The sequence below is a fragment of the Atractosteus spatula genome, chromosome 18 (assembly GCF_055471065.1).
Source record: "Atractosteus spatula isolate fAtrSpa1 chromosome 18, fAtrSpa1.hap1, whole genome shotgun sequence".
Classification (NCBI taxonomy): domain Eukaryota; kingdom Metazoa; phylum Chordata; class Actinopteri; order Semionotiformes; family Lepisosteidae; genus Atractosteus; species Atractosteus spatula.
The window spans coordinates 15,311,859-15,328,127 of record NC_142723.1 but is presented as its reverse complement, the minus strand read 5'-3'; the positions used below and the strand labels follow the sequence as shown (position 1 = coordinate 15,328,127).

At 44.7% G+C, this 16,269-nt stretch overlaps 2 protein-coding genes across 3 annotated transcripts in view; one reads left to right on the top strand and one right to left on the bottom strand.

Annotated features, from left to right (window-relative positions):
* The window catches only part of coro7 (coronin 7), a 190,304-nt gene that overhangs the window by 114,684 nt on the left and 59,351 nt on the right, over positions 1-16,269 (top strand). The gene's annotated exons all lie outside the window — the stretch shown is intronic.
* vasnb (vasorin b) overlaps positions 1-16,269 on the bottom strand; it is a 37,020-nt gene that overhangs the window by 16,222 nt on the left and 4,529 nt on the right. The window contains exon 2 of one of the 2 annotated variants that reach the window (XM_088936938.1): positions 12,312-12,400. The exons of the other annotated variant lie outside the window; for it this stretch is intronic. The gene's annotated coding sequence lies outside the window, so the exon portion shown is untranslated. The remainder of the gene's footprint in view (positions 1-12,311; positions 12,401-16,269) is intronic. 2 annotated transcript variants of the gene reach the window in all.

The window sequence follows — 16,269 nt, the reverse complement described above, 5'->3', positions numbered from 1 at the left end:
CTGACTGCGCTCACCTGCAGTGTGTACACACAGGTGCAATTAAAAAGCTGTGTTCTAGTGAAGTGTTTGACAACACCGATTGCAGTGGTTTGCATGTGTTCTGCATTGCAAGTGCCTGTAGTCATGAATCTGAAATTTATTTGTTTTTCCCCAGATGCAATCAGTCCCTCTCTAGTTTAGGAACACGTTGCTTCAAGCCATCTTCATCACACACACTCGCACTCGCACACACGCGTACACACCCACTTGCCCTGTCTTGCACGTTTGAGATACACAATCTGTGTGTAATTGAGAAGTTTGCACTGATTTCCTGACAGAAGTCAGATCCCCCTACATGCCCCATGCGGTTCTATTACATCTGGAACAACGCCTGGCCGGCACAATGAAAGAGCACTGCATGATTTCACTCCGTTTTTGTCTTCCTTTGCACTTTTCCTGCCTTCTTTCTCCAGCTTCACTCACTGCGAAAACCCTTTTACTGTTGCTTTCCCTTCCTTCTTCCGAAACGCTGATGGACAGACTAAACAAGATTGGTAGCAAACAGCTAGAAGAAAGGAGAGCTGAGCTTCCTCACACCCGAGGTCTGCTTTTTCAGAAGCTCGGGGAACGGAAGAGTTCAGCGTTCGCTCCTGAAGCTGAAGGTGAAGGGACAGCAGAGTAACCACATAGCCACTCAGACTTGCTATAGCCATTCCTGCAAGAGGTCTTCTTCCAGACAGTTATGTCTGAGACTATTCTGGAGAAGTTAGAAGTGCATAAGACTGCAAAAAAATGTGAAATGATTGCTCGTTGTTGAAGCTATCAACAACGTAAGCAATCGTCTTTGGGACCTTCTCTCGCCCCGACTTTCCGGGTGGCCAAAGGTTTGGTAGCGTGTTTTTCTCAAGAATGAAGAAGGAGGACTATGAGTCGTGCTTCTCTCCTGTCGGTAAAAGCATTTTGTTTAGACAAATCGAGTCGTTTCTTCCTCGTTCCTGCCTGACGCACCACCTAGACATCGCTGTACGCGGCCACGGCTCCGGCCTACCGGTTTTTCTTGCTCTTCCGTGACCGTTGGTGACTTTTCAAGTCAAGCAACAGCGATTCTTCCAGAACTACGCAAAGACAACCCAGGAGCTCGATGCTTCTTCAATTAATTAACCCCTTCCTCATCCGCTACCTGCTGTTAAAACATCAGCAGTGATTTCTTGTTTTTTTTAACCAAAGCGAGAAATGAACTAAGGATCTACCAGATGATGCAATCGGTGTTTATAATCAAACTGCTGTTCTATATAGTGTGGGAGAAGCTATGGTTTAATACACTCACTTAGCATCTTTTGCTATGGAGTTATATGTGCTTTTAGGTGCTCCTTACACATGTGCTGCAGGTTAACTGGTGAAATTTCAAGTCGGCTTCCCTCGCTTTGGGCGAAAAACCTCGGTTAAAAAAGTGAACTGAACCAAGACTAGTTTGTGAGAAAAAGCCAGCAGAGGTATTTCTGCGGGACTGCAGCGCATTTCATCTAGGCCACGCAATAATGCCGGATGCCCTGACCACTGTGATCTCGTTACAGAGAGATTTGCGCTAATTCCCCCTGCCTGAGAGGAGAATAAAAGGGGCTGATGCAGATTAGCCTGGAGCAGGCGACCCTGGCGCTGCTGAGGAGATTAAGTTTTACAGCAGCTAATTAAAGGCGAGTGGAGGAAGAGAGGGCAGGCCGGGGGAGATGGGGAGGGAGTCCTGTAGCCAGCTGTAGAGAGGCAAGGAAGGGGGGTGGGGGGTGAACAGGATTCTTGTTAAAGCAGAGACGACCTGTCTGCTCTCCTGAACTGCACGTGCGACTTCGCATGCAGTGGGTCTTTCTGCACGGATCTGCGTCACCGGCAGCCCGGGCTTTTCGGGCTTCATCAATCAGGAGGGTCTGGGTGTGTCCTGGGCCGGGCCTCGGGCCCAGCTGCTGGTGCAGCGGGGGGGGGGTCGTGCGGCATGACCTTAACTAGGCCCAAACAGTGGCTCCAGGCCCCGTCCGCGCAGTCACAACGCTCTGAGCTCTTGAACGATTCTTTTGTGTCAGCAGTCTGTTTTCAGTAGTTAAAAGTTATGGAGCTTAATCTTTTTTTTCAAGGAAAGAACTGTACAATTGTCCCTTTATGGGCCAAGCACCTATCCATCTTATTTTTTTAAAAAATGGGTCTATTCAGAGTTACTACTGCATTCTGTTACACAACCCTGAAAGTGGCACTTTTTATTGCATGTCTAGTTCTAGGTGGTCTTACCACAAAGTGCATTAGACAAAACACTCCCTTCTTCAGCAGCATATTTCTTTGAAGCATTTATTGTTCTGTTTAATGTGCCACCAGTATATGTTCTTCAAGTTAAACAAGAATTCTGTAAAAGCTTAGTCTTTGACCAAAATATCCCCTTGTGAAAACCTTCTAATGTGCTAAGTGGCACAGAGCATCTGTCCCCTTCAGCACTTATTAAATGGTGGTCTTTGCTGAGTCACTCAGTTGTACTGTTCCAAGTGAAAAGCTCTGTGAACGAAAGATATATACTGTATATCCCTATATTTTGAAGTTGACGAGTTGAGGAGAAGGACTTGATCCAAGATGCAGTCACTATAAATGATCTCTAATGCTTCGATACAAGTGTTTCTTTTCTTCTAGTTAATGAATCATTCAGCCCAATCAACGAAACAAGTACTTCTAGATGGAACGGAAACCAGACACAGACATTGTATGACATCCTAGATTACAACAGGACAGTCACAGCAACGTGTCAAGGCAAGTGGAGCTAAACACGCAGTCTTTGTTTTCATAGAGGACTGAGATTTTATCCATATAGCTAACCTCAAATCACAGCACCTCTGCTTAAACTGGTGGTTTTGTTGTACAGTATGCACCCTGTGTAAATTATTTCATAGTATAATGTGCTCAGAATAGGGAGTTCTGCTTAGCAAATGAATAATGATAATAATCTTAATGATCATCATCTAATGTGATTGTAGACACATCTGCTGTAGTAGCTAGACACATAGACACCTCGTAACTACAGTGACCCTGCCTTGCGAGAGACGGGTAACATGAAAGGCTGGATTTATTAACTCAAGCTGGGGACTCCTCTGGGAGCTTGTTTGTGTTTAGCTAGCAGTAAAAATGTTGGCAGAAACACTTCTCAGCATCTGCCCAGAACCGTGTGGAAAGAGAAGAAGGGGGCAAGCTATGTGTATTCGTAATTTCACGGAAAGTTTTTAAATGAACGCAGGCCTGAGTTCACCAGAACTTGGGCGCTTTCCTGCGCGGTTTTGGATGCCTTTAGTCCTGCCCTGCTTTTGCTGCATTGCACTTCACCAGCGCGTGACCTGTATGAGACCTTACAACAGGACGTTTCTTCATCCCATGTTGTTCGGTCAGCGTGACTGGAACCCTGTGTTCTTGGGCTGGGTTTACGCTGAAGTGTTCTTACAGGAAGGGGTGAAGACAATGTGTGCTGGAAAGGAAGGGTGAGAGGATCACGGGTGCTGTCAATTCAGTACTTTTATCCACAAGTGCAGCTCAACTGCGGAAAGAACACAAGACAAAGAACTCCACCTCGAGATTAACACAGCTGTGCTCCCGCCACTCACACACAATAGGAGCCCCAGGGCAGAGTGAGAAGGGCAATTAACAATGTGAATAAGAGTCCTCCTTCAGACATTTAACAGCTACTCCTTTAACCTGGCTTCCTACAAGATTTCTGACTTCTGGGTGACTAATCTGCTTGTTTTACATTCTTGCACGGATGTTGGGTAATAAGGAGAAAGATGATCAGTTTAATAAAGTATCATCAAGTAAAACTTTGTAAAAAAGCGCATTACAGTAAAAAGTGAATTCATTTTCAGGATCACGCTGTATCAGTATGTTTTGTCCACAACATACACATTTTATGACCTGTAATTTGTTTTCTTTCTGCATGCAAATGTTACTCTTACTAATACTAAACTGCAGTAATAAGCTTAAAAGGAATCATCTTGATGAGTCTGGGCATTTACATTTGCCAAATTGCTTTCCAAAACCAGCCTCAGAGATGAAGTAATTTCTGTAATTGTATTCTCCTTCGAGCAATAAAAAAAATTTGAATGTGGTCCTGTAAGGCGCAATTAAAACAAATTTAAAGAAAAGGATTTTTTTTTAACAATTGATTTGCAAGCATTCCTTCATGGTTGGGTTAGCTGTGTTCTTGCTGTGTCCTGCCATTAGAAGCCAAAGACCATTTCGGTAGTATGTATACTTTGCAGCCTGCAGGTGGCACTGTTCTGGTATTTGAGCTGCTTATCCGACCTATCAAGTGAAGTGCTTCCTTTAAAGAAATACTGCTTCCAGTTTTGTCAGTTTATACATACACAGAGGGGGCCATGCTGCTGTTGAACTGCAGACCGTGCATACAGCCACACGAAGAGTGATGACATTTTCATTGATAGCAGCTGTGATGAGAAATAAGAATAAGGGCATGGCAGTTTTGAAAACGTACTTGAGCTTTGGAAAATGCAGCAGCAGACCTGAACACGCATGTGCAGTAAACGGAAGGGCTTCTGATGAAAAGCAGGGCTGCCGTGCTGATGATGCGGTTGGTCTGCATCCAGCCGGCACACAGATCACAGAGGAGGGGACTGCTGTGTGAAATCTGATCACAAACCCCCCCACCAGTTGTAAGAGCATCAAGGATGTGCTCTCACTGGAAGAAATCTGCAGGATCAGGTCAATGATGAAAAATAGTGGACATCAACTGGTTTATTTTCCTTTTCTTGAAATGAATACGTCTACAGGGACTGCACAGCAGAGTCATAACTGGAAACTCACCCAGTCCAGTATGTCAGGGGTTTTGGACTGTACATTTGTCTACTTGCTGTAGACAAATGAGCATGCCTAAAGAGAAGGGCGTAGTCCAGATTTCTCAAAATACATCCATGCCACGGTATAAATATTGACTTCCTGCCTAAGTGTCACCAACAGGCCCCTTGTGTGATGTTTTAGGCTAGATGTCCCCATACTGTCCTGATTATGTCTGATTTGCTTTGTATTCGGTGTTGTCACAGTCTGCCTCATGTTTAATACAGCAGGGCTTTATGTACCTTGAGGAGGACTGGGCAGCAGTTAACCGGGAGGAGCTGTGCTGTCTTCCTCTGTGTTGACCATCCTGTTGGGCGTCTTGAACTGTTCAGCCTTGTTTCTTATTAACCCTCTCTTGTGTACCTGAGCTCTGAAAGACTGCTGGGACTCGTCATGCACGACAGTGTTGCACTGAGACCCAGAGAGCAACACCCCAGGGTCACTGACACCAGGGCGCTGCACTGTGCTGGAACTGCAGGCCCCCCCGTTAGTTGAGACACTGAACCAACAAACACAGGAATTTCTCCTGACACCAAGACCAGGACAAACACACAATACTGTTCGGTACAGCTGTTAAACATTATCCTTCTTTTCAAAGAAAACAAAACGGCCCGTGTGTTTTAAAAGGAATCTGTTTATTAGACTATTTCGGCCAGGGATGGATTGCATGGTTTAAAATGCCCCCAGTAGCTGTGAAGGCAGCTTAGGTTCAGAGAGTTTGTCACATTGTGAAAAAAGTGCATCTTGATGGGGATTTGTAAACATTTGCGTGGTGTATAGAGAATATACATCTTTCTATATTATTGTACAGAGGCACATCTTTAAATATTATTAAAGGTACCCTTGTAGGTTATATTGAAAAAAAATAAGGGTAAAATGTATACTTTGGAAGAGCGTTGAACCAAGTTGAAGAACAGAGGTAATCTGTTGAAATCTGAGGTAAAGGAAGCGTTTGTTATGCCAAATAGTATGTAATATTCAGCTTTGGAATAGAATCAGTCACTCTTTGTAATAAATCTCACTCTGGGTAAAGCTTTGCCTTCAGCTGACTTCGCAGTGTCTGAGTGATCAGTCTCTGACGGAGGTGCCGTGCCTATTGCTTTTTTTTCTGGTTTCAGTGAAAAGAGATTTTAAAATAAACTAAGTAGTAATCAGGTTACTGTTATCTATTCCATTTCCTGCCTGGCTGTCTCCACCAGTTACAAGCACAATATACAGTACAGTATGTGTACAACAGGTTTTAATCTCCGGCGCAGTGCGGCCCAGCACTTCTGTGTCTGAACACAGCTGTTCTTTAACAGCACGAGCCCTTGCCTCTGATTTCTGTCTGTGGTTTTTCCATTAAAGTGTAAATTGCCCCACTTCTTAACAAACCAAAAACCACCTCTTTAAATCGGAAAATCTAGTCAACAGAGACGCAGCTGTGAGGCCTAAAATTCCTTTCGGTTGGAGTTGCACATTATGAGCCTGCTTTCTGGCGTTTCGCTCTAATTGGCAATGTGCTCCAACTCCATCAGAAAGGCCGAATGCGTTTTCCACCCGTCGCCGCTTTGAAGACCAAGACACAAGAGCCCGTGCTCCTCTCCTGCCAGCCCTCTGCTTGGCAGATTACGCTGCTACTGCAAGTGCGCAGATCGATGGCCGCAGAGCTGGCAGTGCAGACAGGCAGCAGCCCAGCGAGTCGCCCAGTAGCATCAAAGGGCATCGCGCCCCAGACTGTCAGGATTCATTGCAGCTGTAATCATCAGGGAGCAGCCAGTGAGCTGCTGTCAGCCCTCTTGAGAGGGAATAAGCCCCGCCTGCTGGTCAGGCCTGGCGCGTGACTGACTCGAGCTACTGTCGAGACAGAGCTCTGTTAGCCATCCGACTGGCACTCAGCTCACAAGCCACAGGCGCTGGCTCGACCCAGGGCTGGGGGCAACTTGACTGCTCTCTAGAAATCTGAGAGCACTTGAGCTCTGTTGTACAACACTAAAAATCATTAAATGCACCAACAAACCTAGGACTGCTCGCACACTACCAGTTAAATCTATTTAACTATTACGTTGGAGCCTCTTTAAGATGGTATATTTGCTCTAGGCAGATTAGTGACAGTCACCAGAAATATATGTGCAAAGAGCTCAGGTCTCTGTGTGAGTGTCCCTTTTTGTGTTCTTGTTAGAGAGCTCATCAAGTCCAGGCTCCTCAGTGGCTGATCCAGGAGAGGAGCTCACTCTGATCACTCTGTGATCTCCATGTAATTACAAAGTTACAAAGTTGGTCTCTATGATAAAGAGATTGTTCATCCAAACCTGGATTGCGTCACTGGATAACCGCGCCCAGTGTTTCCTGAACCGCTGGGTTGGGGATGGATTTAGTTGGAGAGTGTGTCTCTTTTATAGTGTCACCTGGGTGACGTCAGCGCTAGGCACGCAGGCTAGGACTGGGGAGACTGCACTGTGTCAGATGAGGTGGGTGGAGTAGAAGAGGTGATCTAGGTCCAATCCAAGGGTCTCTACCCCCTGTTCTGGTGAACCCCAGTCTAGCAGGTTTTACACTTTCTAAACGCCTGGAACAATGTACCTATGCTAAAGAAGGTGGTGTGATCAATCAAGAAATTTAGAAATCAACTGGAACATAAATGAATGTCCTTCATCTTTATTGCTCCATTGCTTTAAACTTGTATTGCTCTCTATAATAGGAGATTTAGGATGACCTATACAATTGCTGGATTGGGACTCACCAGGGTCAGAGATGAAGGTCCCCAGTCTGATCATTCCAAATTACGTTAATAATTTAAAAAAAGGAAAGTTTTGTGAAATCAGACAATGGGAAGGTCTGTTTGCGCTGAGTCATGGCACAACACAGACGAGAAATAACAAAACGTACCTGTCATTGAGCTGTGACATGTTTTTGACTTCCCTGGGTTACACATGGATTATAATGGGCACTGATGAGACAGTATGAGAGACCCCCCCCAGCTGTGCAGATTAGCCCCAGAGTACTTAATCACTGCATGTCAGTCACTGTCTTTCTCTCGCTTTGTCAGGTGCAGGCCTGACAGGCGTGGTGCCTGCAGGTGACTCAGGTTGTTTGTTTGTGGTGTGGTTTTCTTTTTTTTTAATTATTTACGCAGGCTGGGTAAGGGCAGCGAGTTCACCATCAGGGTGACTCTGATGACCCAGTTTTTTTTACACTGGTTTTCATCCTTCTTGTGAGATTCTGGGGGAGTCTGAAAACAGCATAACATTTTGTTGTTCACTTTTCAAAATTGGTGGCCAAAATATTTAACGTTTGTCTCTGTATATTTCTAGAGTTAAACACTATACAGAAGAAGACTTTGTAAACAGCTCCTAGCTCTTGACTACTTTTACGTGACGTCCCCGTAAAAAAAAACAAACACTTTTATTTCTTCCTTTTAACAAGAGCAATGATATACTCCAACCCCAGTTTTTTTTACCCCGGCTGTGATCTTGTCCTTTTGATGTACGATCATAAAAGCATCATAATAATAACAGAAATCACAATACTGCCAGTTTGGTTTGTGAAACCCCCCCTCTTTCACGTGTTAAAAAAAAGACCTTGAATGTTCCAGAACAGCCTCTCTCATTTCACCTGCAACTCTTTTTACACAGTAGCCTAGCTTCTCTTGTCTTTCTTTCTGCGCCTCAATCTGTCGATCCCCTCAATCTGCTGGATATCAGGTTTGACTAAGAGGCGTTAGGCTCCAGTGTGAGGACAGTCAGCCAGGCACAGTACTGCTCCTGGGTTCTGCCACATCTCCACAAGTGCAGGTACTCGCAGTGCAGCGTCGAGGCTAGAGCATTTCTGTGAAGAACAGCTCTGACCTTGACCTGACTTCATTCAGCCCCGGCTGAAAGGTTTGCCTCGCTATTGGCAAAATTGGAACGCGACTGCAGGGGCTCAAGAACGATTCAGTTATCTGAAAGGCTGCTTGTCAGGAAAAAAAAATCCAGAATCCCTCTTTGTTGTCGTCAAATTACTTTTGTTTCTCATAAGAGAATGACGCCCCAGGTTCTGAAACCAGCTTTCTCTTTGTCTGTTCATTGCCAGCTTGGGCCAAACCAACATGCCACTTCTTTGATCTGACCGGCTGACAGCCTATCAGCCTTTGCGACTAAACCTCAAGCGCAAGATAAAGTATGAATACCGCCTGAAGTGCTGTCCTGTTATTCTTGATTCACGGTCAAATGCTCAGCCCCCTAAATTCCACAGACAGTCCGTCCTGTTCTGCTCTCTGCTATCCCTCAAAGTACAGAGACACACAGCTCTCCTCTCTTCTCACTCCGTCGTCTTTCAACAGAGCTGACCCTTTCAAAGGCAAACGCTGGAAATCTCATCCAAAATCCAGCTGCTGTTTCAGGGACCTCTGAAGGCTTTTTAAAAGGCTCCGGGGCTGCATCTGGAATGACGCTGTGACATTCTTTCCCGCAGTTTTCCATAATTCAAGCCGATACATCACGAAGATTTACTGAGCGTTGAGGATCGTGTTTAATATTGTCGAAATCCTCCGTGCAGGATTTGAGGATTTTATTTGTGCAATAATAGAAGATGAGTTACTTTGTGGTCTTCATTACGTTCTGCAGCTATCAGCAGTCCTAGTTTTCGCCCTCTCTGTATCCTTCCAGGACTGTTAAAATGTTGGGGGTGGATTCCCCAGGCAGCAGTACAGATTTTGCTGAACGCCGCTAGGGGTAGAAATGGAATTATTCAGACAGCGCTGGTTCACTCCCCCTGACTGCCTCTCCTCCATTCAACCGTGAGCTGAGATGTAAAGACACAGCTGGAGCTTCCAGATAATGAGTATGTAATAAAAAATCAACTTAAAAAACCTTAATAGAGATCCCTGCACAAATATACATTTCAGGTCTCAAACTAGGACTTGGTGGCATTTTTGTAGCCTCTAACAAGTGAGTAATCATTTCCCTGTGGCTTTTAGATAGGAGTTACAGTTGCAGTTACTTTAGCAAAATGTGAGCGCAAGTTACTGAGTGTTTAAAGTAAATATTTATGGCAAAAGTGAAGCACAACTCATGACGCATACATAAAACCACACTCCTACCCCTAACCCCCTCCCCCCCCCCCCCCCGCCTGTCCGGCTGCTTGCAAAATACTGGAGTTTAATGTTATGAAAGGCTCTCCAGACAATTAATAAAACTCTTGCTGTTGATGTTTGATCCTCAGTCGACTTTGTAGTGGCTTTAAGTCATCTGTTAACAAGATGTCGAAATTAAAAATAACGAGATCCAAGAAACCGCTGGGCCGAAGAGAAAAGACAGAGAAATGAGAGAAAGCAAAAGAGCTCTCTGATCCCACAGACCTTCTGATACTACAAAGAGTATGAGAATGAAAGACGCTGGTTTTAAAAGCATAAAATCTCCCCTTTTAACATCGCGACTGGGAAAATGGATTTGAAAGGCCAGATCACACAACAGCACAGCCTCCTGCAGATCGTACCTGCCTCTGCGAGCTGCCTTTGGTAAAATATGATGCAACTGCACTGTGTACCAAACTGTTTTTCTGTCCTTATTTCATTCTCCAAGACTTTCCCCACTTTTATTTCCAATTGCTAAGCCACAAAAGGATAAAATGAACCAAAACGGACTCCGGACAAAAACAGAATACCATATGACAGCAGACAGTCAGTGTAATCACGCCTGAGAGGGCATCACCCTAGAGCTCAAAGGAGAGCAATGTCTGAGGAACCCAAGACAGAGGCTGGAGTGAGAGCAGTTATTCTGTGCCTCAGTTTCAGATACAGATTCTTGCTGTATCTGAAATGACTTGCGGATTTTTATTTTACGCTGAAATTTGAATTAAAATGTCCAGAAAATGCCCTACTTAGTTACTCTGTGAATACTGTAATGTACACTGGATATTTGTATCAGTCTCAACTTCTAAGGGGAGATTTTAGACTTCCCCCCGTTCAAATCCTTAAGGTTTAACTTTCACCTCCTAATTATAAGCCAGCAACTGGTAATTACAAGTTAGATTAAAAGCCATTTTTTATTGCGTTCTCAAATGCAGCTATTTGTGGTTGCGTTCTGGGACTTATCCAGTCTTTCGAACTGCAGTCAGAATGTGGCCAGTGCTCATTTCCCTGCGTTCGCTTTTCCAAGACGTTGAAATAGACAATGGCCAAGCCTACAAAGGACTTGGGGCTTTTTCAAGGAAGACTGAGAAAAAGGAAGCCCTTTTCTTTTGGGGTTTCTTTCTTCTTGCTGTGGAACATGGTGGCATTGTGGGCTTTCTTTTATGTGTTTCTGTGGTCATTTTGTTTTTTATCATTTTGGCAGAAAGCACAGAGGAGTCCTTCTTGTGTCCAGTTGGGCTGGGTTAAGTGTAATCCAGCAAAGGTTTGTTGCTTAAGTACGCAGGGCCTGGTTGCAAAAACCCCTTAGGTTTTTGAAATAGATTCTTGTCCCCTTAATTCAGCTTTTGGCCTCAGTGTGTTCAGCTGCTTTGTGCAGTGCCTATAAAGCCAATTGGCATTTAAGGGTAAGTGTAAGGAGCAATTCAGGTTTTGGTGTTTTATGCAGCCTGCTAGGCCTTACAGAGCATTGTGATGCAGAAGTCTGTCATAACAGTGAATACAGTGTACCTTGGCTTGGACTCACTGGGCTCATGCTTGTTTGGCAATCAGGATTCGGTTCTCAGAACAGGCAGTGTTGCCACAAATGCCTCAATGAGGAGGAGGAAAAGTCAAGCGAACGAAGCTGAGAGCACTGCCGAGATGTTGCAATGCCGCAGTGTAAAAGTCCATGGTAAAGGGCCACGGGCCGTTAAGTCTCTCGTGCTCTGTAATACCTGCAGTGGCTGCGGTGGGGTCGGACTCCGCCGTTCGGAGCAGAGGGCATGTTGTGCTTTCCGCCCTGTCTGCTCCCATCCGTCACCCGCTCCCTGATTGCTCTCTCTGGCCCGCAGGTGGCTGACTCCCGACGGTGGGGCAGTGTGACTTTTAACCCCCCTTTTAATCCCCTGTGTGGCCCCTGTGGTGCAAGCTGTGTGGCGGAGGGGGCAGGTAGAGAGTGTTAATTGTGAGGGAGAGTGTCTCTATCATAGAAAACTGTCTGGGAAGTCCTGGTTTCCCTGTCCGAAACTGTAACAGATTTCCAGAAAATGTTTTGCCCTCCCTCCTCAGGGCATTTAAAGCTTTTAAGCTTTAATCACTCATTTCTTTGGTTTTGATAGTGATTCGCAGATTTAATGTTAGCGGTTTTATTTTGGATTTTATTTACAGAGGTACTCGAACAGAATGTCCCTTTTAAAAGCTTTTTGATGTTTTTTCCCCCCCAACAAAATCACTATTTCACAACCCGAGCCAGGTATCTGTTGGCGTTCCTACTCTTTGGTCAAGTACTTTCTGGAACTTTCTTACTCCAGTAGTTGACTTTGTCCTTGTCTTTTCTAGCTGATACATTTGTCACTTGAAAGCAAGTGGTTTATTTAAAAATTCTACTTACTGTATTTCTGCCGAGCTTCTTGTAAAAGCCCTGTTGCGTGTCAGTTTCGGACTCTGAGAGAATCACCGCCCTCTGTGAGGTCTGAGGTGCTGTAAATAATTAAAAATGTGTCGGAAAAAGGGCCCTCTCTCAGTTCTTTAGAAGTAAAAAGTCTTTTTTTTTTACCATGAAAACAGACTTTAACAAAAGACCAACACAATTATTTCCACCAGCACATATTTAGAAAAGCATCTCTTTTTAAAGTTTCAAAAGGGATTAACACGGGCCACACAACATCGCTGAAAAGTGAGCCTCTCCATTATTCTTTCGGGGAGCACAGCATTCTTCTGCTAATACGGTGCCATTTAAACATCGTTAGCGAGTGCCACTGCTCTGCCAAGCCAGCGCTGGGTGGAGCTAAGGAGTGTTGTTTCTCAGGCTGTGAAGGAAGGCGGGCAGGGGATTGTTGTACCAGCCACTCGGACTCCCAAACACCTTGCACAAAGGGGTTTCTCACTTTATTCAGTCAGTACCTCTAACTCCTATTTTTCCTCATGTTTTGGTGCATTTCTGAGACTCCTGTGGTTACTCCTGTTGCAAGCTGCTGTAGGTGCTTGTCCAATAATTGCATCCCCTGTTGGAAAAGACAACTTCGGAGCTCCGGGCATTCCAGTAAGGGCTGGTGATTTGAGGGTTAACCTCCTAACGGGCCACTAGAGCAGTATATGTCAGACAAGAGCACTAGGGTACAGACAGCTTAACGCCATTAGTCACACCTGCCAGACGAGCGCTGTTTTCCTACAGCTCTGAGCACCACTGCACCAGCTCTGTTCCCAACCCAAAATAGACTCCTCTTTTCCATGGGATGGAGGAGAGGAGGAAAAAGGAGGTAACCTCGTAGCGTGGTGCAGTTTCTGTTACAACTCCTCTGGTCGACAGACTGTACTGTAATGAGAGCCCTGATCTTGGGACGCCATTAGGCAAAGCAGAACAGGCTAGCAGATGGAACCAAACTGAATTAACATCGGCAGTCTCGCTGGAGTCGTCGCTGACAGTTACATGCAGAGATGGTCTGTGCGAAAACTAAAGGAAAAATGTTTGCAAAAGTAGCTCCCTGTAGCGTGCCCGGAGAGATCAGAGCACAAGGCTGTGGCTGCACTGTCTTTCATTCTCCAGAAGGATTTGTAGTGGGTACTGTCGGTCTAGATGACGTGAAGGAAAGTGCCAGGGCTGGCTGATGAGCACACAGGGCAGCGCAACAGCACTGAGGCCATGTGTGAGTCTGAGTGGCTTTGGACGTCACATACTGTACTTTCAATCTGTGATCTGTTGTTAATTTGCAGTGTGTGTTATATATCATGTATATGACATTTACAAGCTGCTGGCTCTTTCACAAGGCAGCTGGTCTCTGATGTGGGCAAGTAAGGTTTATATTAAACTTTTCAACTGGGAATTCATAATTACATTGAGAGCCGACAGATAGCAAACTGAATATGATGCCTCTACTTAGTGTTTCTGCATCACACTGCTGTAAATTTTAGAAGCCAGGCTGCAAAGATGTCTATCCTTTGATTAGTTACATTAAAAAAAACAGCAGTAGACAGATTTTAGAGGTATGCTATGACAAGGGGGTAGACATTTCTCTTGCAAATTTCAGGTGTGCATAATCATTATATGGCTGTAACAATTAATAAGTAAGTAATGAAAACAAATCAAAGCATAATTTTACTTCTGCTCCTTCCCAATTGCCTCCACTTGTTTGTAACCATTCTTAGGTATATATTTATTCATATTTATTCTTTAAGCAACTGGCATTTGAATGGACTTGTCTCTGTTTTTGCTGAGATGAAGGATATGTGAGCCCAGCAGAGCATTAACACATGCTGTGACTATAAACAGGGGTACGGGGAATGGCGTAAATGTTGATTAAAGATGACACATGAATTTAGTATTAATGGCACGGAAACCACAACATTCTCCTGGTGTAGGTTTGTTTAAGACCTATATCTTTTGGCACTGGAGTGGAAAATGACAAACCTGCAGTCAGATTTGACGAATTCCAGCTTGATACGTATTTCATCGTACTTGGAGCGGACAGATGAGCGCGGATGGGATGTTTTTGTAAAGCTCAGGAGAGTTTATCTGAAATCAGGCAGATACTCTGGGATTTCACACCAGCAACCCTGTGATCAGCAAAATGCTAAGCATCCGTGCACGCCTGCGTGAGTTCCTTAGCTTCCGTCCCTGCGCAAACCCGACATCTTTTTGTTTTAAAGCGCTATTAAAGTCGGAATGACACGACTCTTGTTCCTGTAGAGTGTTTTGAAAGCCCTAGGAGCACTGCACAGATTTTAAAACTGTTTGCAGCCTTGCATTGGATTAACTCACTTAACCTGACCTTTAATCTGGCCAGAAATCCTGAGACAGTAGCTGTCCTCGGGGTGATCTAGTGCTCTGTGGAAGGTTTTGAACAGCGGTGACTGCTCTGCTCAGTAATGGGGTGTGAATGTGCCCAATTACTTGTAAACCGGCCATCTCGGCAGCACAGTCACTTGCTGACATTAGATGAAGCAGCCAGCAAGATGACTTTGAGTGTCACATTCCACAGAAGAAGAACAGCAGATGTTACTTCAGTAAATAAAGCCAGCACTGCAGTGGAGAAATAGGAATGCATACATTAGGGGCTTAGAAACTGGCACGTTTTAACTGTGAAACCTTTCCGTTAGAACTGTAAGTATACCAGAGTCTGCAGTGACTTAATATATTCTGTTAACTACTAGAAGGTGTTAACTGCAGTCTTTAAGAAAGATTGAAGTAAATATGGGAAATGAATAATCTGTTGTGCTATATATTTCTAGATGTGATTGGCCGTCTAGTTATATATCATTACTTAAGTTGTCATTTATTAATTTTCTACAGTTTCTTCAATGACGATATATGAAGTTTCATCCTCAGAGACTGGCTTGCCAGCGTGTTTTATTTAAATACTGGAGATTGGCAGAATGGAAGAATATACATTTTTTTCTCCTCAAATAATATCAGACCGTGAATGATTCTAGATAATATTTCCTGCTACTGTCCTTCAGAGTTCACTGCCTTAAAAACATCTCGTCTCTCAAAAAAAAAAACTGCCCAGCTCACAAGTGAAACCAGAAAGGAAAGACTGAAATCCATTTGCGCCACTGTCAAAGTGCTGGAGTTAATCTGCGGTACTGTTGTCGTTAGTACTTTCATTTTTACCTGTCTTTAAGAGTTGTAAAGCATACTGTGATGTGACGGATCAAAGACGGCAAACTGGGCTGAGTTTGTGTTAGTCGGTGCAGAATGTAGAACTGGGGGAGCATCCATTAGACTGTCTGTTAGGGGTGTCTCTTGTCGATCCGAAAGCTGTCACCTTTGGAAAAAGCCATGCACAGATCCCTGGGCGCTGGGTTAATCCTGTGTATGTGTGTTTTAATTCTCTTTTCAATGCCTTCCCCCCCTCCTTCCTTGCCCATCCTCTGTTTCTTTTTACAGCTTGATATCTTTTGAGGATTTATTAGCTTTCTGACTGAGATTGTCTTGGGCCTTCCTCCCTTAGTTTTTAGTTTGCATGGTTGCTGTGACCCAGGCGCTTATTACCTGACCCCCATCAGCCCAGGGAAAGGCTCAGGGAGGGAGCAGATCTCAGGGGTTAAGCCTGCATCTCAGTGGGCTCACCCCAGTCTTTCTCCGAGAGCCATCCCCAGCACTTCCAGCACTTTAATTAAATCGCTGAGGCAGCCGGTAAAGAATGTTTGCTTTTATCTGCTCCCTCTTCCCCTCCTTCTCCTGCCTGTGCACACTGTCTTGCTCCAAACGCATCTTTCCCAAATGTCACCAGCTGAAAGGCTGGCTTGGATTGCATTGCTGGGCTCCATAGCAAACGGGGGCCGCTTGCTGCCAAAGTGCAGACAGGGCTTGCTCTCCAAACAAACAGAAAGACACCATGTGGGCTCCT